Source organism: Tenrec ecaudatus, chromosome 7, assembly GCF_050624435.1.
Source record: "Tenrec ecaudatus isolate mTenEca1 chromosome 7, mTenEca1.hap1, whole genome shotgun sequence".
In the NCBI taxonomy this organism is placed as follows: Eukaryota; Metazoa; Chordata; class Mammalia; order Afrosoricida; family Tenrecidae; genus Tenrec; species Tenrec ecaudatus.
The window spans coordinates 137433669-137459725 of NC_134536.1; the positions used below are offsets into that span (position 1 = coordinate 137433669).

The 26057-nt window shown below is 43.9% G+C and overlaps 1 protein-coding gene, 1 non-coding gene and 1 pseudogene across 5 annotated transcripts in view; 1 reads left to right on the top strand and 2 right to left on the bottom strand.

Moving 5' to 3' along the window:
• The window catches only part of FKBP5 (FKBP prolyl isomerase 5), a 117692-nt gene that overhangs the window by 17598 nt on the left and 74037 nt on the right, over positions 1–26057 (top strand). The window lies entirely within an intron of this gene.
• On the bottom strand, positions 959–1020 carry LOC142453984 (U7 small nuclear RNA). The gene has a single exon (XR_012785527.1). It is a non-coding gene; the product is annotated as a U7 small nuclear RNA (small nuclear RNA).
• Positions 19417–22886, bottom strand: LOC142452533 (EKC/KEOPS complex subunit TPRKB pseudogene; annotated as a pseudogene).

Sequence of the window (26057 nt, forward strand, 5' to 3'; positions counted from 1 at the left end):
AGTTTGTTACATGGATTCTTATAAAAAGGGATGTCGTTTGTTGTCCCAGTTTCATGCACTGTAAGATTCAGGAAACTGCTGCTGGTCTTAGCTTGTGGGAACCATTTCTACTGCATCGGGATTCTGTGTGATCCTATTTTCATGACCGCCATCATCTAAAGTGGGAACCCCCCCCCCCCCCCCAGGCTGCGTGGATGTATTGCCCCTAGAAGTTGTTGCCAGTGACCAACAGGAAACTGAAAGCTAAAAGTTCAGGAAATGTCTTTCAATTGTGTGGAAAATATATATGGTGGTTATTTGGAGAGCGAACATTTTGTATATGTATTAAATCTGAGAGGAACAAGGGATTCTTACAACAATGTTGTCAGATGCTGAAATATAATAGATACAGTATGTTCGTGGTAGGCCAGGAAAATTGTGCAATGCTTGGGGGAAAAATGCCTCATATGCGTCCAGCTTTACTCCTTCAAGAAAGGAACCAGCTGGCACGGCAGTTGGATTCTTTAAGGATGTCTTATTTTCAGAGAATTATAGTTTCGTTCCTGTGAAGCGGCGGTCCCTGCTCGACAGGGCAGCTTTCTCCACTCTCCAGACGTTCTCAGGGTTGAGTTTTAAATTCTTTACGTTGAATTAGACTTCCTTTCCCTGAGAGGTCTTGGTCTTTTCCCGGGGTTTCTTAGTGATGAGGAAGCACGTGGGTCCAAGCTACTTACAAAATTTAAACGTGTTCCAAATGCTTCTTAGGAATGGTGGCATTTTTAGGTGTTTCATTATTTAGTGCCCGTGTTTCCTTTGTTCTTGACGTTTTGAAATATCCTATCCTTGAAGTTTAAAAAAAGGATTTCCGACGGAGGAGATGTGATTCACACGTATGCCTGGTAGACATGTATTTTCTTATTTTTATTTTAAATCTTTTTATGAGGGGCTCATATAACTCTTTTGTGTGTGTGTGTGGGGTGGGGGAGGTTTCCGGGAAAACCAGAAAACCTGCTAGACAAATTTTAAAAGAGTGTAAAACTACTTGTGCTCATACAACTCTTATCTCAACCCATACATGCAGCAATTGTGTAAAGCACATCTGTACATTCATTGCCCTCATTCTCAAAACATTTGCTCTCCACCCGATGTGTACTTTCTTATCATTTGGCAACTTAACCTATTTTAACAGGACAGGACAGAACATTATTCATTTATCATACGTTCTTTGGGACAAGCACGAACTTTTCATAGCTTCCTAGAAATGGGAATTTTCTAATGTTTTCCTTGCATTGGTGCTGCATTGCTGTGTAAGCAAAAGAGGTAACTCATGGCTCTGACATGACAGGTTTGCTGGCTTGTGATTGTAGCCACACACATTCAGAGGCCGCAGCAAGTGAGGATTCTATTTATGACAAACTTCTTAGGAATTGTAGCAGGTCTTAATAGGTCATTAATGATAACTGCTTATTATGACATTACTAATAATCACTTTATATTAAAATGAGCCTCTTCAGGGTTGATTTTGGTTTGGATCGCTTAGGGTGGTGGTTCTCAACCTTCCTAATGCCGTGACCTTTTAATACAGTTCCTTATGTTGTGGTGACTCCCCCCCTCCCCAACCATAAAATTATTTTCATTGTTACTTCCTAACTGTAATTTTGTTACTGTTATGAATCTGGCGGCCCCTGTGAAATGGTTGTTGGACCCCCAAAGGGGTTGCGACCCACAAGTTGAGAACGGCTGGCTTAGGGTTATTTTTTCACCTCTGAACTGGTGGGGCCAACGAGTTAGAAACTGCTGATGGGCCAAGACCGGGGTCCCTGATCTCTCCCAGCAGAAAGTGTCTGATGCTGAAGGAGGGGCCATAGGCTGTGTGATGACAAAAATATAAATCCCAACCAGGTCAGACCCTGCAGGGCCTGGTACCACCAGGTAAGGAGCTGCGTCTTCTCAGGTAAGTGATCTCTTGTTTCTGTCAAGAGTGGCTTTTAAAAAAAATGGACACTTTCCTCTTCTCTTACTCTAGTATGTGTTCATTGCAGAACAATCTAGTAAATGTATAAATAGGTCAAGAACATTCTCTACGTGTTTTTTAATCCCTTTGTTGAATGTTCCCAGTTCATTTACCTTAAACTTCACTTGAATGCCCAAAGTTAACATCTTTTTGCTTATCCGTAGATGTGCTTCTGAATCCCCCCACTGTACTTTTAACAATTTAAAATATTAATTATAAAGCAAGTAGACTTTATCTTAAAATCACTGTTCTTTGTTTGATGTAGTGATTCAATTCATTAATAGCTTATGTAATAGGAAACCACAGGCATAATGGAGACCATGTGGCGGGGTGTCAGAGTAACCAGCCGCTGACAGTATCACGGGTCCATAGGTGCAATTCCATGGCAATAATATATAAAGATTATAGTAAAGTCATAAAGAATAAGAGAGATAGGAAAGAAGATTAAAAAAGGGAGTCAGACACATTTTCTAGCAGTATGCTCACCTCTGCTCCTCTTGGTGATCTACGTGGAGGCTGACGAGAGGAGAAGAGAGTGTATATTTCTGATCAAGGTTTATATATGCTTAGGGGCGTGCAAGTCCTCCTGATTACAGGCAACCACATACGTCACAGGAAGGGGTTGTACTATAGGCAAACCAGCAATGGGAAGAGAACGATCTAGGCGTGTACACACAATAGGAAGAGGAGGGATTAGGGGTACACATGTGCCAAGATGGGTGGATTCTAGATTCAAGATGGCAGCCTAACCTTGGTCATCCTTGAGCTGGCCTGACCTACTCTGCGCTCTCCTTCAGGAAGCAATGCTCTAGCCTCAGGGAGATCACTTCTAAGCAGCTTGCTTCCAAGTGTGCTAAATCATTTACCGTGCGTTGCAAGATGTGTCCTGGGTCTGACATGTATTTGGGGGAGACAACCTGGGGAAAAGCCTTTTTGTATCCCTTATTGGGGCTTTGGCGTTATTGAGAAGAACACAGACTTGGGAGTCAGAGTGGGGAAATAGGGAAACCGATGACTAACAGTCCTTGCTGAGAGCTGGACTAGAGCTTTCTTAGTCATGATTGTGTTACTATCATCAGGCATAGTGCCCGACACATAGTAAGTCTTCCACAAATAGCTCCTGAATGAATGGATGCGCTTCCCATTAAGCACTTTTAGGTGCTCATGTTTCCTGCGCTGGGGACAACTAAGATTAATTTTGTTCATCTCAAGGTTAAGAGCGTTTGCCGTTTACAGGCATTCTCTCTTTTAAAATTAAAGTTTATCGAACTGTTTATTTTTGAAAGGTATGTATACACACAAGCACAAAGCAATAAACGTGAACCATACAAAACAAAACAAACCCTTGATTCTTCTTCCAAATCCCATTCTTGAGAAGCAGCTATTTTAAAGACTTGGTAGCATTCTTTCCGGAGATTCTGTGTGCATTTACAAATGCGTTTGTATTTTTTTTTTAATGTAAGAATAATGCTGTATTTTCTGATCTATGACCTCCTTTTCCCCTCCGCGTCATTCCTAAACATTGTTTATGAAGCAAGATGACTAACATTTACCAGTTTAAAGTTCGGTAGCCTCCCCCCACCCCCCGCCCCCCCACCTTAGCCCGGGTTTTCGTTACCAGCAGCCAACCATGGTTTGAAAATACTGAAATTGTCTGCCAGTAGGAGTAGCATGATGAGAACTTGTGCCATCTGTCCCATCTCGGAGCTGGCTTCCTGCTCCTTCACGGGGCATGAGCCTGCAAAACCCAGTTTGGGGAGGGGTTAATCCATGCCCTATAAATGTTCAGTGGGGTAACGCGGTCCGCCTGGGGCACCCTGGGTCCCTGTCCTATCGGTGGATAGAAGGAAACATAACACATAAAGGGGTTCAATGCTGTCTGGAGTTTCACGTGTCTCCTGGAGGTCTTGAAGCATATCCCCTGCAGATGAGGGAGGGTGAGGTAGTCAGTTTACTGTGCCAACCTGGCCGATAAACACATGTGGGATTAATTGAAGGGCGGAGAGATAAGTGGCTCGGGGAGCCTCGCCTTTCTTGTCTCTTGCTCTTTGATCATCGGACCAGCGTGTGGCTGCCTTGCTTGTTCTGTGCCTCAATTTAAAGGGGACACTACCTGTGGGACGCCTAGCCTGTGGACTGTGTCGCTGTAAGTTGAGGTTCCTTCAAGACCTGCTTTGCCACACCATTGGAATTTACATCTCTTGAGCTGGGGACTGTCGCACCCTGTCATCTGGCTGACTGTTGGTGACCTGCCTTGCTGCTTGTGCCCATGCCTGGATAGCCTGAATTGCTCTACAGAGAACTACCTGGTGGCCTTCAAGACTCGAAAGACTGCCAGTGTCTCACAACTGTCTCACGGGAGTGAGTTGCACTGAGCCATTTGTACTGCTTCATAATTTAATTAACTGTTTATTTCTCATGATATCTATCTATCTGTATAAATATATATAAAATTATTAGCATTCTAGTTTTGTTTCTCTAGAGAACCCTGTCTAACACAGAGGGCTACTGTATATAGTATGTACTCATGTGTAAGCCAAGTTCTAAACATTTTTAATGCAGTTTTTGTGGTAAAATTAGGTGCCTCAGCTGATATTTGGGTCTGCTTATACTCAAGTATATATGGTAATTCATTGGCATTGAATTTCAAAATATTTTCATTACCCTATGTGTTAGTCTGGGTACTTTAGAGAAACAAATCCACAGAAACTCATGTATAAGAGAGAGTTTTATATAAAGGTTAAGTGTGCATCAAGAAAACATCCCAACCCAGTGCTGCCCAAGCCCACAAGTCCAACATTAACCCATTAACCCATATGTCCAACACCAATCCACAAAGTCCTCATCCATCTCACGAAACAGATGCGATGATGCCAACTGCAGGAGGAAAGCCGAGTCAGTGAATGTGTAAGCTTCCCAGAACTGGCAGGGGTCTCCACACGGCTGCTCCAGCACGCAGGGCTGTATCAGGGTAGGTCCATGTGGCTTCTCCTCAGGGATGTCCTGCAGGAAGTAAACCTTGCCAGCTGAAGCAGGGAACAGGCTAAGGCAGCTGCACCCTGGTCCGACCATCACAAAGCCAGAGACCCGAGAACTAGAAAGGGGAGGCTCACCAAGCCATTTATCTCTCCGCCCTTCAATTCATCCCACATGTGATTATTGGCTAGGTTGGCACAATAAACTAACTACCTCACCCTAAAAGAAGATTCTGTGCCCTTTATGTAGTGATTCCCTATTTCCTCTTTTGCTCAGCCTCTGGTACCCCTCTGTTTGTTCATGCTGTTGATGGATTTCTGTATTCTGGGTGTTTCAGACACGTGAGCCCATCAACAGTGCAACCTTTTGTGTCTGGCTTCTTTCACTCAGCTTAATGTTTCTATAGTGTGTCCACATTGTAGCACGCATGAGGACTTTAGTCGCAGAGTGAGAGTCCATAGTACGTATATACCATATTTTGGGTTGTTCCCACCTTCGGGGTTTTGTGATTATTGCTGTTATGAGCATCCATGTACAAGTATTTGAGTACCTGTTTTAAGTTTCTTTGGGTATGCAATTAAGGGTGGAATTGCAGGACCATGTAGTAATTTAGTGTTAACTTTTTTCCCCTGTGTTTTTTTCAGCTCTTTGTATATCTTGGAGAAAGTGACTGTTGGGATTGTCGGTCTTTTTGTTGAATTGTAGGAGGGTTTAAAAAATATCTTTGGGATATTTAGACTTCTCTCACTTAAATGATTCCCAAATACTTTCTTCCGCTCTGTCGGTTATCTCATCACTTTCTTGATGAAGGACTTTGACGCACTAGAGTTTGAATAATAATCTATTTTTTCCTTTTTGTTACTTGTAGTTTTAGTATGCTGTCTAAAAATCCACGGCCAAATTCAGGATTATAGTAATTTACCACCTGTGTTTTCATCTACAGTTTTAGATTTTACACTGAGATCTCTTAATTTTAAGTGGCTGTTTATATATGGTGGGAAGTTGGGCTCCAAATTCGTTCGTTTGCATGTGGAGAGTTGGATGTCCCTTAACTTAGTCAGTGAAGAGATTCTTTTTCCCTCCATCGAGTGGTCTTGACCCCTTTCTTGGTTATCTAGTGCAGCTATCACAGAAATACCACAAACGGGGCCTTTATCAGACAAATTTAATCTCCCACCGTGTTGGATGCTCGAAGTCTGAATTCAGGGTGCCAGCTCAAAAGGAGGGCTTGCTCTGCCAGCTCTGGGAGAAGGCTCTTCTCTCTGTCAGCATCGGTGGTTTCGGCTTTCCGTGGAGATCTCCATGTGTCTTGGCTTCTGTCTTCCCCTGGGTCTGGGAGTTTCTGAACGTAGAGACCTTGTATCGAAAGGATGCACTTCATTCCAATTCTTTCTTAGTGTCAGAAGGTCTCTCTGATCTTTGCTGTTTGGCTACCTCCTGTCTATCTCGAAAGAGACTGACTCGATGTAACCCATTCCCATAGAGTATATGTGACTTCATTAACATAACTGACACGAATCATAGAGCCTGCCTAACAGCATAGAGGATAATTGTATCAGACCACCAAATGAAGGATAATTACCTGATTCCGAGAATTATGGGCTAGCCAAGGGGACACATATTTCTGGGAGACGTAATTCAATCCATTAAAGCTCCCTTGTAAAAAATTAATTGGCTAAAAACATTAATTGTCATAATATATAGGTTTATTACTGGACTCCCAAATCTCTCCATCGTAGCGCATATTTTTATGTCCATTCCGCACACTTTTGTCCACCGTTATTTTGTCGTCGTTTTGAAACTGTGGAGATTGTGTTCTGTGCTTTGTTTCTCGTTTCTCAAGATTCCTTTGGTTATTCTGACTTCTGTTTCTCGCCGGGAGAACGTGAGAATTAGCTTTCCATTTCTGCAAAAAAGATTGGGTATTTTTATAGGGTCTACATGAAAATTTAGATCGCTTTGGGTAATATTGCCATCTTAACACTAAAAGCATCTTTCCTATCAGTTCATTGGAAGCTTCATTTTTTAAAATGTCTGCGGAACATTCCACCCCTTTTTACTCTTTCAGCAGTGTTCCGATGAATGACCTTCTACGTGTCCCTTTGCTTGCTTCTGTGACACTAAAGGTAACTTTCTGGAAGTGGAATTGCTGAGTTCAAGAATATTTGTGCTTAACATTTTTAAATAGATACTGTAATGGTAAAGTTGCCTTTACCAATAGCGAACCGGTTTGCACTCCCTAAGATGTGTGTCACATTCTCTTCTGATACTGTACTTTTGTTTTTTCATTTTGTGAATTAGAAGGAGTCTAATTTAGAAACTCCTGGTGTTAATTTAAGATACTCGGAGGATGTTGATTGAAAAATTCACTTCCACTCCTGGTTGCAATTCACTGGGGTCTGTCTAGTGGAAGGCAGTAGACGGTCTTTTCTCCTCTCCTGCCTTGGACCGTGTATTGCCCTGATTCAGATGTGGATGATCAAGAGGTTGTTTTTCTAGGTTTTTAGGAAGATTAAGCTAAATATTCACTAGTAACAGTTTGGGGAGCCCCTGGGGGGCACCTGACTGCTAACTGAAAGACTGGCCATTCGCACACCAAGTCCTGCTGTCCTGCTTGTCTCAGCGCAGCACCCTCTCCACCGTCGTCATCATCATCGTCATGGTCCAGCGAAGGGATCTGCATGCAACTGGGTCGGTACATATGCATCAGGCGGTAGTCCACTCAATCCAAAAATACAGACTGAGTCAAAAGAACCTTGTGAATCAGCAGAGCAAGACATAAATCCGGAATTTGATTAGATTCTTTTGCTGCCCTCTCTCACCTCCCTCTTCCTTTGCTCGCTGATCCTGACCGGGGCTGTCCCCTTCGACATCTATGCTTTCTGGGTTTGAGTTCCTAGTGATTTTGTTTTCTCGCTTGGCGTGCGTTTCCTTGGTGATCTCATCAAACTGGCAGGGAAGCTCCAGCTACCACCTGTAAGCAAATGATGCTCAGATCTTGCGTCCAGAGCCTTGCCATGCTTTTCAGACTCAAAATTGCAACTGCCTACATTTTATTCATATCTAAAACTTTAAACACACACCCTCCGAGTAGCCTGTTCCCTCCTGCATACATTTCATGCTGAAAGATGCCAGAACCCATTTTTTCCACTATGATTTGAGAATCTTTCTAGAGTTTTGCTTCCTTACCTTCTCTCATCATTCCCCAAACATTACCTTCTGACTCTTTTTCCTAAATATTCCCACTCCCCCTATATCTCCAATAGTGCAGTACAGAGCATCAGAATTTACTTCTTGCTTTATTGATGTGATATCCAGACTCAGTCAGGGCTCTAGTTTGTAAGGGACAGAATGCTCTTCCTTTAGCTTAGGCAACAACAAAAAATGCGTGTGTGGGATGGTGTCAATTTATAGGATCACAAAAACTCAAAGGAATAATCGAGTAGTCACATCCACAGAATGGGCAAGGACGCAGCTGAGCCTCAAAATGATTTGAACCCGAGGCTTTGGTGCCATGAGAACATCTCCTGTCTCTTTACTCACGGTCACTCTGTGCTTCCACCACCTATCAGTTTGTCCTACTGCGGTGACTTGCTTGTTGCTAAAACGCTGGAAGCTGTGCTAGCCGTGGTTCAAATGCCACACAGCAGAGTCACCAGCTCTGGGTAGAGAGTTCGCAGCATAATTCCAGACTGAGAGACTAGGAAGAAAGGCCTGGTGGTGGCATTCTGAAAATTGGCCAATGAAAACCATGTGGGCTGGAAAGCGTTCAGAATACACAGGGGCTGCAAATCCAGGACTCGTGGGTGCTAATGATTGCGACAAGGGCACAGGACAGGGTGACAGTTGTTCTGGTGCTCAGGGAGCTGCCACGCATCAGCGTTCACTTGACGAAGAAGCCTCGCCATCTCCCACCACAGGCCAGTGCCTTCAGGTTCTACCCTTGCGTCTTCCATCCTTGCAGGAGGGAGTGTCAACTCCCAGTTCCAGTTTGAAGAATCCTGGGGAGGAATTCGGTTTGGTCTGACTTTGAGCTGTTTTTCACTTCCTAAGTCATGGCCAGGGTAAGAGATCTTAGGGCGGGGATGGCAGTTTCCAAATGAGCTACCCCAAATGAAACCAAACACACTCACTGCCCTAGAGTCTGTCGCAACTCATTGTGATTCTGTATCTGAGATGGGGGTTCTGAGGGTGCAAATCTTGATGAGAGCAGAAAGCCTCATCTTTCTCCCGTGGAGCAGCTGATGGGTTTGAACCACCAACCTTGAGGTTAGCAGTCCAACATTTACCCCTGTGGCAAGATGACAGCTCCTTAAACTAGGTGCAGGAAGGGGTAATGCCCCAGGGAAGTGGCCGTTGGACAAACAGTGCCTGAGATGTCCACTGTCCTTGCTGATTAATCTCCTTGTTTCCTGTCCCCAGTCTCCTCTGGGAGCTAACACCGTCACGAATTTAGATCTGTTGGTGAAAGCCGTAGAGTGGCTTCTGCATTCTTTGCAACCCCATGGGGGGGTAGAACTGTGCCAGAGTTTCCAGCTCATTGCCCTGCAGACCCACTGGGTGGACACGAACCTTCAAGTGTGTTAGCCACCCACGGCTTAACTGTTGGGCTCCATAGGTAATCAGTAGGTGCCCAATAAATACCTGTTGTGTGAAAGCCTGTCTTTTTAAGTCATCGCGACATGGAGTCCTCTAGACGGCAGCTAACAACAAGAACTCTCCTTATTGATGGAATAATCTTTAAAAAAAGAATCAGTCTGATTGTCTCATTGCTCTGCTTCCAAGTGTGTCCGTTGTTCTTGGTTATCTTTGGGATGTGGTTCAGATGTTTATTCTGGTACGCAAGATCCTTCCCAGTCAGGCCCGTGCCTGCTTTTGTGTGTTAGTTTAGCTTCACCTGCCTCTTTCCCGCGTGCACCCCTCACTTCAGCCAAATTGGATTCCTCGCAGTGCCCTGGATGGACCTTGATGAGTCATGTGTCCGCTCTGCACACCCTTTCCTCCATGGGAAATCCCTCCTGCACTCACAAGGTCAGTGGTTGTGTTTCAGAGGGTCCTCTTTGTGCTCTTGAAGCACCGGCCACCTTGCTTTCTCGCTGCTCCCTCCCCGGCCACTTTGTAATCAAGCCACAGGGCCTGGGAGGCGCTGTGCTCACTCACTGGGTCTCCACAGACATTTGCCACACCCTTGCCAGTTGACGTGATGCCCATCCTACAAGACGCTTAATCACTGTCATCTTTCGCCTCCTTTGAACCCTTGTACATACTTTGAAGCGCTTTTAAACCTAATTATAGTGCTACTCCCTTTTTCTGGCTTAGCCCACACAGAAACCTTGGCCTGACTCATTTCGGTTTCCTTTCTAATCCCCAGTAAAGAGGAGTCTTGTGCACATTTCGTGTTCAGTAGGTATTCCTGGCCTGCAATATTGATGGTATAATTAGCAAACTATTGAACTGCAAACTACAAAGGACCAAAAGCAGCAAAAATTAAGAATAAAGTGAGATTAGCTGTTAAATTAACAAAACAAATCTGTACGATAATGACGGTGACACAGTAAGCCTGCTTCTTCTCTCAGATAGGAGGGGGCTTCAGGAAGCTCAGGGCAAAGTGGAATGAAATGGTCATAGAATTTCCCCATGAACATTTCAATACCCCCACCCCCCCAATATTTGCTTGTGAGACCCAAGATTACGTGCACCCACCTTGATATGTAGCTTGGTGAAATGTATTCAACTACGTCGACCAAATCATACCACTTTTAGAATTCATCTTAAACGAATACTGAGGATGGCAGTTATAAACAATAGCTACCGCACATCCACATGTTGTAAGGGTACTGTGTGATAGGCCCAGGCAAAGCGCTTTATATGCGTTACTTAATTTAATCCTTAGTAATCCCAAGAGAAGAAGTCCTGGTGGTTACGAGTTGGGCTGCACTCTGCATGGTCGGCAGTTCGAAACCACCAGCAGCTTCAAATGGAGAAGCTGAGCTTTCTACTCCCTTAAACAATTACAGTCTCAGAAATCCACAGGGGGTCACTGTGACTCCATGGTATTGAATCCATGGCGGTGAGTTTGGGTTTTAATCCTGAGAAAGAAGCCCCGGCGGCACGATGGCGTAAGCATTGGGCTGCTCATTGCAAGGTTGTCTGTTCAAACTCACCAACTGCTTTGTAGGGGAAAATGCATCGGGTTGCTTCTGTAAAGATTTACAGCCTTGGAAATTCTGTAGGGCAGTTCCTCTCTGCACAATAGTCACTCGGAATCTGAATGAGTTTCACACCAGTGGGTTTGGTTTGGTTTTGGGGATGGAAACCAAAGCCACCAGCATAATGCTGAGTCCTGAGTGTCAGACTGCTGAAACTTTAAATCTTTATGTGACAGTCTCCTCTTCCTCCCATGGGACAGCTTGAGCAGTGCAAAGCCAAGACTATTATTTTTATAAGTCAATCTATTTGATTTTTGTTGTTACGTTTGCACACAGCAAAGCAAGCACCAGTTCAACAGTTTGGGCTCGTTCTAGTTCCTCCCTCGCCCTAAGTCTTATCCCATCTTTCTTTCCAATTGCTGTTAAGTTGATCCCATGTCGACATATAGATCTTAAACGAGTACAGTGTTCAAGGCAGACAGTCTTTGTTGGCTAGTTAAGCCAGGCTGTTGTTTGCCTTGAAGAAATCTCCAGGAAATGTATCTTGGTGCTTGGTGCTCAGGAGTGGTGGCTAGGGACCATGTCGCTCTTCTGGTCTCCTGGCAAAGGGGGCTGTTGTCCTTGGAGGCAGTTAACCTCATGCTCTATTTTCCCTTCCTCTTCCTGACTCCTTCCTCTTATTTGCGCCAGGCAAATAAAGACCACTTGTTGTACCTTGACCACTTACTTACAAGCTTTTAAAACCCCATGCGCTATGCAACGAACTAGGGACTGGAACAGAAGGACTCAACAGGGTATTAGGCCAATTAACTGCGATGTCCCTTGAAACCAGGACCTTAAACCTCCAAACCAAGAAACCAAATGCTATGAGCTGTTGGTTGCACATGAGCAGCCTCAACAACTACCTGCCTTTTTTCCCTTTTGGGGATCATTGTCATGAATAGATTCATCATATGGTATGACAGGAGCTTATGCACTATGCACAGAAAGATACACAGCGATGTTATGCAGCATGTGGAAGCTAGAAACAGTGCGTCACTTGGGTCAGGTTGCAGCCATGCAGTAGAATGTTTTTCACAGCAGCTTTATTGAGGTCAGTTTCCATTGCCATGACATCTATCTCTTTAAAGATGATAATCCACGGGTTCACGATAGATTCAGAGCTGCGCAACCATCGCCGCGATCTAGTTTCAGAACATTTTTATCACCCTGAAGTGAAACTGGACCCATTAGCAGGCATTTCACATTTCCCCCCACACAGCCTCGTAGCTCCTGGCAACCCTGGCCTACTTTCTGTCTCAGGATTTGTCTATGGTGGACTCTTCGTATACATGAAATCATATACTATGTGATCCTTTGTGACTGAATTCATTTGCGTGACGTAATGTTTTGAGGATGTCCATGTTGTCGCGTGGATGGTTACAGACCCCCCATCCCCACCCCTCCCCAGCCCCGCATCTATAACCCACTGCAGGGCTGAGCCTCATTTGTTCGCCCTTTTACCGGTTGATCGTTGTTTCCTCTAGGCTGTTCCCGGGCCGTGGTGCACACGCCTGCAGCGACATGTGCTCTTGTCCCTCCAGGTGCATGCCTAGTAGAGGGCCCTCCTGATGCAGTGGGTTAGGAATGGTGGCACTGACTGCAGGGGCAGCAGCGGGAACCCACCCCCAGGGGGCCAAAGTGGAGCTTCCTGTTCCTGTAAAGGTGGACAGCCTGGGAAACCTAAGAGATCAATGCTCCTCTGCTTCGTCGTGTCGCTATGGGTTGGAATTGGCCCAGTGACAGTGGGTTGGCTGTTTACCCAGGAGTGGACTTGCCACACTGGTTTCCAAAGTGGCTGTACCCTGTTACATGTCCACACGCGGTCTAAACTGAAACTCAGTGCCATTGACATGAGGCTCACCCACGGTGACCATATAGGACAGGGTGGGCCTGTCCCATGAGTTTCCAAGACTGTGTGTAACTGTTTACAGGAATAGAAAGCCCATCTTTCTCCCACGGAGTGGCTGGTTGTTTTGAACTGCAGACCTTGTGTGAAAATTGCAGCCCCAGTGGTCAGTGACTACACCCCAGCGCTCCTATAGGTAGCGTAAGGGGATTCCAGTTTCCTCCCATTCTCACCAACAGTTTGCTGTCAAGGCTGTTTTGGCTACACTGGGTGCATATGCATATGAAATAGAGCATCAGTCAGAGGGGATCGCTGGAGGTTTCATCAATATGGGAACTTGCAAATGGATTTTTGACTTCCACTGTCATCTTTGTTTTTTTTAAAAAAATCATTTTATTGGGGGCTCATACAACATATGTACATTTGTTTCCATCATTGTTCTCAAAACATTTGCCCTCCACTTGAGCCCCTAATATCGGCTGCTCACCTTCCCCCTCCCTCCCCACTCCCCCTACTCCAGGAGCCCTTCATCATTCATAAATTATTATTATTTTGTCATATGTTACACTGTCTGAAGTCTCCCCCTGCCCTCTTCTCTGCTGTCCCTCCCCCATGGAGGAGGCTATAGATTCTTGTAATCAGTTCCCCCTTTCTACTCTACATTCCCTCCACCCTCCAGGCATCGCCATGATCACCACTGGTCCTCAAGGAGTCATCTGCCCTGGGTTCCCTGTGTTTCCAGTTGCTATCTGTACCAATGTACATCCTCTGGTCTCGCCAGATTTGTAAGGTAGAATTGGGATCATGATAGTGTGTGCGGGGGGAGGAAGCATTTAAGAACTAGAGGAAAGTTATGTGCTTTATCGTTGCTACCCAGCACCCTGACTGGCTCATTTCCTCCCCGCAACCCTTCAGTAAGGTGGTGTCTGGAGACTTTGAGTCTCCACTCTGCACTCACCCACATTTACAATGATATGATGTTTTGTTCTTTGATGCTTGATACCTGACCCCTTTGACAGCTCGTGGTCACACAGGCTGCCGTGCTTCTTCCATATGGGCTTTGTTGCTTCATAACTAGATGGCCACTTGTTTATCTTCGAGCCCTTAAGACCCCAGATGCTATGTCTTTTGATAGCTGGGCACCATTAGCTTTCTTCACCACATTTGCTTCTTCACCCACTTTTGGCTTATAGTGATGGTATCAGAAAGGTGGGCACCCACTGATATGATTTTTAGTTCTTTGATGTCTGATAACTGGTCCCTTCTACACCTCGTGGTCAGACAGGCAGGTGTGCTTCTTCCATGTGGGCTTTGATGCTTCTCAGCTAGATGGCCGCTTGTTTCTCTTCAAGCCTTTAAGACCCCAGGCGCTATATCTTTTCATGGCCAGTCACCGTCAGCTTTCTTCACCACATTTGCTTATGCACCCATTTGTCTTCAGTGGTTGTGTCGGGAAGGTGTGCATCCTGGAATGCCAATTTAATAGAACAACATGTTCTTGCATTGAGTACCACTGTCATCTGTGGATGACATCCTTGTGCAAACCGGATGTTTAGAATTTTAGCTCTGATATCATTCTCTCCTTTGGATTTGGATTTTATTATTTGCAATTCTTTGATCACATGAACTGGTGTGCTTCTTCCATGTGGACTTAATTGACACTTCATGAAATCCAGGATAGGTAAATTTATAGAGACCGTGACTGGATTAATCATTACTTAGGGGCATGGCGGGAGAGGATGGGGAAGAGTGGGGAGCTAACAGTGACTAAGAGAATAAGATGTTCTGTCAGTGTGATGATTGCACAACTCTTCTTAAAGGATTGAAAGATTAAATTGTCTGGGATTTGAATTATGTGCCCCAAACCCCATTTTTAAAAGATATTAATTTATTTCTGCCTTCTCTATATTAAAAAAGCCTTTGTCTCTCCATAAGTATCCTTCATTTTAACTCCAATCAAAGAAATAAGGAAAACAAAGCACCAGTTGAAATTTTGATAGGGATTTTATGGAATCTGTCCATCATTTATGCAGCCATTTGAAATTACCGCCATGAAGACAATAGAAACACTAAAATGTGCATAGGGTTGAGTTGGAAACAGCAAAATATTAAAAAAAAAAAAAGACACCGTGATTGCCGCTCTGTAAAAAATGTGTATGAAAAAAACCTGTGGAAAAGTATCCCTAATTCATTATTTTAAGATTATGGCTAATTCTTTGTTTTAAATTTTATTTCCCAAGCTCTCTGTAATATGTACCTATAGTACACTTTACATTTTAAACATTAACCAAGTTTTGGCCAGTAGAATAAATAATTTCTTAAGCCGAGAGGCAACTTTCAGCTCTGTAAACACAAATCTGCGGCGCCTAACTTTCTAGGAAGAGTGTGCAAAGGTTCAGAGGTGGAGCACAAGGTCATGGTGAGAAGGAGACAGTCTCAGATTCAGCACTCCACTCCAGTCAGCTTTGTCTCATGTCTTCTCCCCCTTATCATTTCCCCCCTTGAAAGGCTTTTCTTTAGGATTTTCCTTAGAACTTTCCGTTGAATTTTTGGGCCTCTGGATAGTGTATGTAACTGCCGGTGAGTGTGGAAGGAATGAGCCCGAGCAGTTTCACAGCAAGGAGCAGAACACATGGAGTCTGGGCTGAGTCCCTGAAGCCACTTTAATAGAAAGTGATTTGGGGAGGAGAGAGCGGAGGTTGGCAAGTAGAGCGACATCCCGCTGCTTTCTCTGTGCCTGCTCTGTTCCATCAACAACTTTGTGTCTGTCTTTATAGGGTGTCCCATGGGGCCATGGACTCTTCAGGGCAGACGCTGTAGAGAAGGTCATTAGAGACGCTCCCCACCCCTCAACTTTACTCTGGTCCCTCTGAAAGTAAAAGAGACTAGTGACACAAAGGCCAAATGCTTGGCTGATAACCTAAGGTCAGTGGTTCGAACAGGAGGAGACAAGACTGGCCATGTGCACCCGTAAAGATGCTATCCTAGGGAACCCTCCCTGCGGGTTAGTTCCACGCTGTCCTGTCGTGTTGCTATGAGTCAGAATCCACTCATCGGCACACAACAGTGCTGATTTGTGAGCGCCCCATTGAGTTGTACAAACAGGACAGGGGTTGGCATAGCCTACAGATGGTGTTAGGACTGGCTGCATGTTTAGCTAGCACATAGAGAATTAATTGTGTGGCTCAGTGACAGACTGCTGTTGACATGTTCTAAGTGCGTATTCTAATTGATTTGGGGACATTCCAGCTTAAACAGTATGAAAACGTTAGTATATTGACGTACGTTTGAGGGTTTGCATGTATCATGTGGGGCATGTGTGGTTTGCTCCCAAAAAAAGCAAGATTCAAAGACCTGCCCCCAAACCTTCACTAACAAAGGCAACCACAAGTCCACTTTTGTAGTATCAGGACTTCGAAGTACCTAATGGTTTCTGTAATTCATACTGTGTGTTTTTCAGTTGAATGAAGAGTGTTTGACTTAGATTTGTTACCTTTAAACGGGTTAAGTATAATATTGTTATCAATGGACTTTTGACATGTCAAATCATAATTTTTCACTCAGCTATCTGCGCAGGGTTAAAAATAACCATTTCTTGTAATACTTTGAAAAAATGAGATGTTGCAATTAATCAGACTTTCAGAGATGTACACAAAACCAAAGTTGGACTGCTGTTTTAAAATGAAAGGCTCTGCCTTTTTACAGGAGAGATTTACGATCGTCATTTGCAGCTTCTGACTTTTCTAGCGTCATGGAAAACTGGACACGTCAAATTTCAAAGTGTCAGGATTTGTTCTAAACGGTGTTTATTTTATGACACGTCTCACCCTTCCCACCCCCACATACTGTGGGTTTCCTTTTTTTTTTCCTGACTTAAAAAATGTACTCATGGAAGGAAAAAATGTACCCATGCAGTTTTTTCTCCAACTAAAATGATGTAACAGAAACCCGATTTATCCAGCTAGCTGAAGCAACAGGGAAAAATAGAAAAAGTAGACTAGTTTTAAACAACAATTTCAGGCACTGAACAACAGGGCGGAGGACACTGTCCCCCCCCCCCCCCCCATGCGAGAGAGTGGAAACAAGCGTGGTGAGCCCTACAGGTAACACGCTGGCTGCTGGAGGCGTTTCTGAGGCTGCAGAGGAGGGAGGGAGAATCCAGGCAGATCACGCTGGCCCCCCTCCCCACTGTGAGCTGGGAAGACAGAGCTCTGATGAGAAAGAGCTTGGAGAGGAGAGAGCTGGCCATGGAGAGAGCCTGAGAGAAATATGCAGCAGGTTCCCCTTAAATATGCAGATGGGCACTAATCTATGCACGCACCTCATGCCACTGTCTGCGTGCAGAGGGAAAAACCACCCAAAGGGTTAAAATGAACAGTCCTGATTCTTAGGCAGGATTGGGAATCTTTTGCATTCTCCCCAGCTGTGGGGGAAAGGGCCAACCCCCCCACCCCCACCCCCACAACTAACCACAGGTTCGAAAGGTGCAATTGTATGGTTAAGATACATAAAGATTATAGTAAATCATGGAGAGCATGAGAGATAGAAGAGAGTCAAATAAATGAGCCAGTCACATTCCATGGTAGCATGCTCACATCCTGGATGGCCATGATCTTACCAGCCAGGTCCGAGCACAGCGTGGGCCGAGGGCAGGAGAGCGAGGCGAGGTGTGGCAGAGGCTGCCCGAGAGAGCCTGCCGGGCCAACTTTATTGCTAACCAAGGCTTATATCTACTTAGGGGGCATGATTACAGGTAACCACACACATCACAGGAAGGGCCTGTACAATAGGCATAAGTGTGACAGGTAGAGAATGAGCTAGGGGTGTACATGTAACAAGATAGGTGGACCCTAGACTCATGATGGTGGCCTAACCTTGGCCACTCTTGGATGGGCTTGACCTCCCTGGGGTCTCCTACAAGGAAACAGTCAACTACTATCCTATCAGAACAGAGTGGGTCCTACTTATTGTGGAATAAACAGTGGTTTCCGCTTGCTCTGGATGGCTGATAACCCTTAGGGAGAATAACCCCTGACCTACTTCTGTTGACCTCCAAGTGTATGGTCATTTGCCATGTGTAGCAAGCAGCTACGTTTGGGATATATCTGGGGGAGACAACTTGGGAGAAATCTTTCTGTTTCCCACAATTCCCCTTTTTGTTTTATATATTAAATTCAAAAGAGTCACAGTGGCTACATGGTTATTTTCTATACATTGAAAGCTGTGAAGGCAAATTTAATGACCAAATTAACAAAGCCACCAATTCAGGCTATGGCAAACATTTTTAATCCGGGCACTGGGGATAAAGCCTCCCTCTGCCCATCTGCTACTAGGGGAAAGTATGAGAGGAGTTGGATGCCACGGCAGGAAGAAATAGATCCAATAGGAGCATCTGCTGCTATAGGGAGAATGAATCAACCATGTGCTCACTTTAAGGCAGTACAGCTTTAAGGGGAGAAACTGTAGAAATGATAGACGACCGCAGGAAAATGTACTCAGACTATATCTCCAACTACCAGAGTGGTGGTCTTCCTGCCATGGAATACTAGTCTTCCACAGTCCCTCCGTACCAGTCAGGGAATAAGTCCCAGTTCTATTTCCTTCAGTGCTAGTGTCCCACACCCAAACGGAAAGATTTCCTAAGTCACAGAACATCAGCCCGTCGGTAGAGTGCTCAGCAATGTTGTAAATGCCTAAAAGGAAAGAGTTGTCAACCACAATTCCATACCCAGCAAAAACATCTTTTCAAATGATGGAGACATGGAAGACTTTTCTAGACCTTTCCAAACTGAGACAGGGCATCACCAATAGACCTGCATTGTGAGAAAGGCTAGAGAAAGTCCCTCAGATAGAAGGAACATGACACCCAATGGAAATGGGTATCTATAGAAATAAATAAAAGTGCTTGAAATGGCAAACATGTATATCAACATTAAACATTGCAAACTTTTAAGAATCTCTTAAAAGGAAAATCATAAGTCTGCATTGTGGAATTTAAAAATTAAGAGGGGACTTCTAACATTTTATGGAAAATGGAATTTTCCCATGAACTTTTTGAAAGCCCCCTCATACAGGGATGTGAAATGCATGACCACAAAAGCAAAGAGATTAAGAGGGAGGAAATGGAGGCGTGTTCTTGTAATATATACATATTTTAATAGTAAAAGTGGTTTCTCTTTTAAAATATTAAAATAACTTAAGAATAGAAGTGGTTTTCTTTTATTTTTTACACTACTTAAAATTTTTTTCTCCAGTGAATTTTTAAGGAGTGGACTTTAAAAATGATTGTGGAAAAATTCCATTATTTCCATGAACATTTTGAAGCTCCCTGATTTGTTAATTTCATAATTCAAAAAGGAAAATTACTGTTTTCTTTGATTAATGCTGAAATGTTGGGTATTTCTGACATTTTATAAAACATCTTTTATTGACATTTTACAAATGATACTATCTAGTAATATCCCAGTACTTTCTTCTTTTGAAGACAGCTTATCTATCTTCCAGATTTCTGTAATATTTGTTGCTTCAGGAAGATTTTCTAGAAAAGGGATACTTGATGTTCTTGATTTACATGCTTTTCACCATCTTCGATGCGAACAATTAGAACTGAAGTGTCATTTACTGAAATACCAATTTTTTTCACAGCCTCTGAAATACTGTTATTTGGGGAACGTTTGAAAATCATTTCAGTTGAGAAAGTTCTTGTCTTCATTTATTTTCTCAGTTTGTACAGGTGAACTGATTTGTTTGCGGCTGCAACTGTCTGAAACAGATTGAAAATCATTGTAGGATTTATTAATGAGCCACTGGTGGTGCCTGCCATGGCTTTTTTTCTCAAGTCCCCAGCATTTTTCACATCTTTCAGTAAGAGGAGGGTTGTCCTGCATTCAGGTGTAGCTGATGTGCTTACTGCATCTCACAGATAAGCAGGATTCTATGCCCTGCATCTGGTTCTCAGAAGATCTCCCCTCTTGGAAAACCTCTTGTTATATATTTATACATTATGTGAAGTGGTATACTGTCACTTGTAGGGCACATCGAGGGCGGAAAGATATGTAATGAGCGAAAACAACAACAGAAAAGATACTGCTCTTAATAAGCTGACAAAGGAGAAAGAATGAGTGTAAAAGATAATTCAGTTCAAATAAGATCAGCCCAGAACAGATGGAATAAACTATTTCTAGAAAACCCATGGGAAATAAAAAGTGAATTTGTAAAGTAATTGTATTACAAAATGAAAAACAGCATATTACAATGTGTGAGATGTAGCTGAAGCAGGGCTCAGGGGGGATTTATAGCACCGGGGAAGCATTTCTTTCTGTTGTGCAGAGGGTCACTCTGTCGGAAGTGACTCAACGCGACATCTACGGTAACAACAAGCAGCAGCGTTTCGTGCCATACATTACAAATCTGACCCCATCTTCTACCTTAGGGGTAAATTGTAAACACAGAGTACATCAGGATCAATGAAAACAGGAAAAAAGTTGCAGAAGCCAGTGGAACAAATCCTTTGAGAAAATGTTTTGTCTGATTAATCAAGAAAAAGTATAGAAATACACTACGAGTATCAGATTGAGGGAGGTGGCATCCTTGCAGGTATGGTATTGTTGTCAGGTGCCATCCAGTGGAATGGGGACCTTTCAAGAACCACCTTAAAATGCAGTGCTGTCTGTGATAGGATAATGTCTATAGGAGTGCAAGGAAACTCATCCAACCATTATTCAAATTTATGCATCAAACACTAAAACCAGTAAGGAAGAAATTGAAGAGTTCTGCCAATGTCTTCAGTGTGAAATTGATCAAACACACAATTCAGCTGCACGGATAATTATTGGCGATTGGAATGCCAAAGTTGGAAATAATGAGAAAAGAACTGTAGTTGGAAACTATGGCCTTGGTGATAGAAATGAAGCTGAGGAACCAAAGACTTCTTTATCGCAAGCACCTTTTCCTAACAACACAAAAGGCAGCTGTACCGGTTGACTTCTGTAGGTAGAATGCACAGAAATCAAATAGGCTCCATCTGTGGGAAGAGACAACGGAGAAGCTCAATATCAGCAGCTCAAACCAGGTTTGGGGCCTGACCATCAAATGTTCATTTGACAATTCAGGTTGGGGCTGAAGAAAACTAAAACAAGTCCACAAGAGCCCAAATGTGACCTTGAGTCTATCACTGAACACGAATGTCAGAAGTGCTGAGTTCTGTGGGAAGACATCAAGAACATCATTCAGGAAGAAAGCAAAGATCACTAAAAAGATGGTGTGTGTGTGTGTGAAGATTAAAATACATAGCATAAAAGACCCTGAAACTTGCTCTTCATTGTAGAGTTGCTAAGGCACATGGAAGAAATGATTAAGTCAAAAAGATGAACAGAAAATCCCAAAGGGTTGCTCAAGAAGACAAAGTAAAGTGTTACAATGAAATATGCAAAGACCTAGAGTTAGAAAAACAAAAGGGAAGAACACGCCCAGCAGATCTTAAACAGAAAGAACTGAAGAGAAAATATTCAAGCCTTGAGTTACACGATTGAAAGCTTCTGTGGGAACATACTGAATGGTGCAGAAAGCATCAAAAAAAGATGGAAAGACTACACAGTCACTGCACCCTAAAGAACGACTCAGTCCACATTCCACTATTTCTAGAGATAGCACTATGAAGGGAGAAATCCAAGTTCCACTGAAGGCGTCTTCAAAACAAGGCTCCAGGAATTGATGGACTATCAAACTGAAATGTTTCGACGAGCTGATGAAGCACTGACATACACATTCATTGGTGTATGTCAAGAAAGTTGGAAGACAGCCAACTGACTGGAAGAGATCCACATTTGTACCCATTCCAAAGAGAGGTGCCACCCAACGGAATGCTCAATATCATTAATGTCACATGCAAATAAAAGTGCTTGCTGAAGATCATCCAGCAACAGTCGCAGAAGGTACACTGACAGGGAAGTGCCAGAAAGGCCAGATTCAGCAGAACACAAGGGATATTAATTGTGAATGCCATGGATGTTGGCTGAAAGCAGAGATTACCAGAGAGAGGTTTATTTGTGTTTTATTGACTGTGCTAAGACATTCAACGGTGTGGATCATAGCAAACTATGGGTAGCCTTGAGAAAAATGGGAATTTCAGTATACTTCATTGTGTTCATGGGGAACCTACCTGTACAAGGATGAAGAGGGAGCTCTATGAACAGAACAATGCAACACTGCAGGATTTACAATCAGGAAAGGTGTGTGTCATGGCTGTATCTCTTCACCATGCTTATTCATTCTGTAAGCAAACAATCAGAGAAGCTGGCTTATGTGAAGAAGAAGATGGGCTCAAGATGGGAAGAAAGCTTATGAGGAACCCGAGAAACTTGCATGTTGCACATGTGGAAGGCTTGAATTATTTGCTGATGAAGATCAAGGATTGCGGCCTTCAATATGGATTACAACTCAATGTAAAGAAAACAAAGATTCTCAGTACTGGACCCAGAGGTGACATCATAAGCGGAGAAAATATCGAACTTGTCTAGGATTTGATCTTGCTTGGATGCACAATCAGTGCTCCTGGAAGCAGCAAATGGTACACTGCACTGGGTCAATCTGCTGCACAAGACTTTTGTAAAGTGTTGAATAGAAAGGGTGTTTGTTTGAGGACGAAGGTGTGCCTGACTCAAGGCATGATATTTTCAATCTCCTCGTATGCCTGTGAAAGCCGGACATTGAAGAAGGAAGACCGAGGAAGCATCCGTGCATTGGCGGTATGGTGCTGTTGAAGAAGATCGTGAAGTCTCATGGGCCGCTGAAAGAACAAGCATCTGCTGTGGAAGAAGCACAGCCAGAGTGCTCCTTAGAAGCAAGGCTGGTGACACACGGTCTTACGTCCTTTGGTCATGTTGTCAGGAGAGACCAGTCCCTGGAGAAGGACATCCTGCTTGGTAAAGTAGAGGAGCAGAGACAAAGAGGAAGATCCTTGACAACACGGATTGACATGGTGTCGACAATCATGGGCTGGAACATAATGGTGGCACAGGACCGGGCAGTGCTGTGTTCTGTTGTACATAGGGTCTGTATGATTCGGATCCAGCTCAATGGCACCTAACAGAATCCATTTGATGTGCTGCAAATATATCAACGTACAAGGGAATTTCAGAAGTTCCTGGAAAAATTCTGCTGTCTTTCAATTCCATTTTTCAACACAGGCACTTCGCAGCCTAACTGAATTCATTTCTCAGTGAGGTCAGTGGCTGTGGACCATAGCCTCAGGGCACACCTAGGTCAATCAGTTGGCATAACGGAGTCCACAAAGACAACTTTGTACACCCTGCTTTGGCGAGTAGCAGCTGGCTCTTAAAAGCTTTTGAGTGCCCATCACAAGATGAAACTATTGTGGTCGTCGGGAGCAAAGGGGAGTGAAGAAAAATCAAAGACTGAAGGAGTCCCAAGATTAATGGACCTTGAGAACCATAGCTTTCATTCGTCAGAGACCAAAAGACCTAGATGGCGCTCTCTGCCACTACCGGATCGAGATCACAACACAAGGTCCTCGGCAGGCAGCGAGAAAAATGCCAAACACAATCTAAAATCACGGAAAAAGCCAGACTTAACTGTTGTGATAAAGAATGGTGGAACCCTTGAGACTGTAGCCCAAAGTGCTTTATACCTAGAACAGAACCCACTCCCAGGGATCCCCTTTCAGGCAAGCAATTGTTGTTAGGGGCCTGACGCTATGTGCAGCAGGATGGAACACTGCCTGGGTCTGGGCCATTTTCACAGTTGCTTCTATGCACGCGCCCATTGTTGCAGCCACTGTTCATCCCTCTCACCGAGGGTCTTCTTTTCCACTGACCCTCTGTCCTTCTCCAGGAACGGATCCCCTTCTGATGACGTGTCTAAAGGATGTGAAACCAAGTCTTTCTTCTGCTTCCAGCCTGGATTTATTCGTTCTTCTGGCAGGTCTATGACATGAGCAGTAGTGTACTAGGCAGGGTTCGCTAGAGAAACAACACCACGACACTTATGATTATATATATATTTTTGGACAGGTTTATACAGCGAGAAGCCATATAGCAGCTAATTAGTCCATAGCAGTATAGAGGGCTTGTGGAACAGTTAATATACTGAAAGTCCTTCAGCTCAAGGAAGGGGCTTTGGTCCAAGGTCAAGGAAGCAAGCGGTGGAGTCTTCCCTCAGGCAACACGAGCAGAGTCTGCCCGCAGGCAGCAGACAGCAGGGTGGGTCAGCAACAGTCAGTAGCATGGGACCTTAGCGAAGAGACACCCAGGCAAGGTGACAAGATCCACCAGCCTCTAGCTCAAGTGATGTACACACCAGCAGTGTGGCCAAGCAGGTCTTCAAAGAGCCTCAAGTTCTAGCGGCAAGATCCACAGGTTGTCTTGGCCCACAGGTAGTGCAGCGCACAGGTTGAGGGAGAGAAGTAGCTAAACCAGCAGCATGCTGGCCCAATCACCAGCGAGCAAGAGAGACGGGGGGTGGACCTTGCGGAGCAGTTTATCGCTTTGCCCTCCAATCAAACTGCGATTTGAGTAATCTCTGCCCCATGTTCCTCTTGGCCAGGTTGGCACAATACACCTAACTTTCACAAGTAGCACTGATGAGAAACTTACTCCGTAGAACAATCACCCGACGAGACCCAAAGGGCAGCATTTACTAACTACTAAGCTCCAAAGGCAAAATAACGCAGGAAAGAAGAATAGGTGGGAATTAGCATCCAAGGAGGGAGTAGAAAGAGTGCCGTTACATTGAAGGGATTATAATTTACGTCATGAAGCAAAATGTGTATAAATTGTGGGATGAGAAAAATGTGTATGAAAATACACAGGGCCTGAGATAGCCCAAACTTACCTAATTATAGGCTTCAAATTTGTGCAGTTTATTGTATATTAATCTCTCTATTTTTTAAGGTACTTGTATGTGTTCTTCACTTTTTTTCTGCTAAAAATGGCTAATACATTGGAAATTAGTTTTTTTAACTGAATAAGTTTGGTTAGGATGGAAAAGTGCCAGAATCATCTATATCCAGTTCACTTAACAAATTTTTAGAGTATTTTTATTGTATTAGAGTATAAGCAAAATGTGTCATTGTAACCACTTTCAATTGTACAATTAAGTGCCATTAATGAAACCCACAAGGTTTTGTGACCATCACCATTACTTGTTTCTCAAACTTTTCGTCACTCTCAAACAGACCCTCTGTACCCATTAAGCAACAACGCCCCATATCTCCTCCCCCCAGCTCATGGTAACCACTAAGCCACGTTGTCTATATTTATCCATCTGTTCTAGATCCTACATATCAATGGGGCGACATAGTCGTTGTCTTTTTGTGTTTGGCTTATTTCACTTACCCTGTTTTCAAGGTTCATGCATGTCCTAGTGTGTATTAAGCTTCATTCAGTTTAATGCTGGAATAGTAGCCCATTGTATGTTCCAGGTAGTCCAGCTTGATTACTCTCATCAGTTGATGGACACCTCGGTTGTTTCCACCTTTGGGATATTGTGCGTCATGCTGCTTTGAGCATTGGTGGGTGCGCACATATCTGTCTGAGTCCTTGCTTTCAAGGTTTGGATGTGTACCTGGCAACGGAGTGACTGGGTCACAGGTATTTCTCTGTTTAACATTTTGAGACACCATCAGCCTTTTCTACAGCACTGGTACCGTTTTACCATCCACTGTCGTCTCCACATCTTCACCCAAAGCCTTCCTGCCCCCACCCCCCGGCCCCCCGTTCTGCTCACCATCCTAGTGGAGATAAAATAGTATCTCACTACAATTTCTATTTGCATTTCCCTAATGACTAATGAAGGCACTGTGGTGGCATAGTGGTTGGTTATTCATTGAGCTGCTAATCACATGGTCAACAGTTCAAATTCACCAGCCACTCCGTGGGAGAAAAACGAGGCTTTCTGCTTCCATAAAGATTTATAGTATTGGAAACTCAATAGGGGCTATTCTACTCTGCCATATATGATCACTGTAGTTGGAAAAGACTCAATGGCACTAAATTTATTTTTGTCTTTAATAACTAAGGTGGGGGGTGGGGCA